Source organism: Sinocyclocheilus anshuiensis, unplaced genomic scaffold (assembly GCF_001515605.1).
Source record: "Sinocyclocheilus anshuiensis isolate Anshui unplaced genomic scaffold, SAMN03320099.WGS_v1.1 scaffold719, whole genome shotgun sequence".
Classification (NCBI taxonomy): domain Eukaryota; kingdom Metazoa; phylum Chordata; class Actinopteri; order Cypriniformes; family Cyprinidae; genus Sinocyclocheilus; species Sinocyclocheilus anshuiensis.
This window is the reverse complement of record NW_015552643.1, coordinates 1,129,337-1,130,895: the sequence shown is the minus strand read 5'-3', so window position 1 is coordinate 1,130,895 and position 1,559 is coordinate 1,129,337.

The window sequence follows — 1,559 nt, the reverse complement described above, 5'->3', positions numbered from 1 at the left end:
TAGTTGCTTGTAACCATACACTCTAAAAAATGCTGGGTTAAATATAACCCAGCGCTGGGTTATATTTAACCCAGCATTTTTTTTAGAGTGTACGTTTTACTGTTTACGTAGTACATGCAATTTGTAACAAAGACGCAATAAAATACAGTGTCCCATTAAACACCGGGTAGATTTCACCCTTCGAATCACATCTTCTTCCTCTCCCCCTTTTTTTTTTGTGGTTGTGTGTAGGCTATATGGGTTTATGGAATCATATAGCCAATATTTCTGTCAGCATTTTCATAGTACATGAGAAAGTGACGCACAATCCATAATTTAGTGATAATTTCACGGAACATTTGTTAGTGTAGTAGGCTACTTACTGTAGTTTAGACAAATCCAGCGGTGAAAAGTCTTCGTCTTCAAGCGTCTTCTCTTTGGTCGTGTAGTTACTTTAAGCTTAACGTTAAGAAGGTATAATGCTTGCTATAATACTATGATATGTAGCCTACTGCGGTAATAAACGATTACTGACATGCCACAGCATTATAACCGAGACCAAGATACGTTAACGAATACAAATAGTACACTCTAAAAAATGCTGGGTTAAATTCAACCCAGTGCTGGGTAAAATAGGGACAAACCCAGCAATTGGGCTGTTTTGACCCAGCAATTAAATGTTAAATGTTAAATTAAGTGTTAAATGTTTAACCCAACCTTCTGGGTAGTAACCCAACCGCTGGGTCAAAACAACCCAATTGCTGGGTTTGTCCCTATTTTACCCAGCACTGGGTTGTATTTAACCCAGCATTTTTTAGAGTGTACTGTAGCCTATGTCTAGTATGTCATGAATCGTTGTAATATCGATTATTATGATTTTATTTGTATTTATTTTTTGGACATTTTTACATAAAGACTCTTCATTTAAAACCATTAGACACTTAAAGTGTACATATTTACCAGATTATATGGCAATACCCACCTTGTATAACCCCATTGTACAAATGCACTTGAGCAGGGTGACCACTAAAGGGCAACAAACACCGTGTGTTGAAAGTGCTCATTTTCTTTTACTATATTAATTTTAATAGAAACTGTGATACTAACAAATAACGTATACATTTCGGTAGTCTTTTGTTCTCTCCTTGCATTAATTGCTTTCAAAATTATCACTTTAAATAGGCTACCTGTCACCTCACTTGTAGACCTACTTCCTTGTAATATATGACTTTAGGAACATGTTCATAATCGATGAGGCGGAATTCACCTTAAACACATTAAAAGTATCAGCTTTTCACTCGGTGCTTTGAATATTCTCATTCCGGCACATTAGGAAGTTATAAGGATATATGCAATGTCTATCAATTATATTGTTACATTGTTTGTTTTTCACCTTGACAGTAGTTTGACCAATAAAATAATTGTGAATAAACACCTTACCCTACATAAAAAAAAAAACACTCAACAGTTCCATATTACGTAAGGGGTATGTGTGTGTGTTACTAATAATACATTTTGCTTTATTCTAACTAGAATATAGACCAGGGGTGCCCAAACTCGGTCCTGGAGGGCCGGTGTCC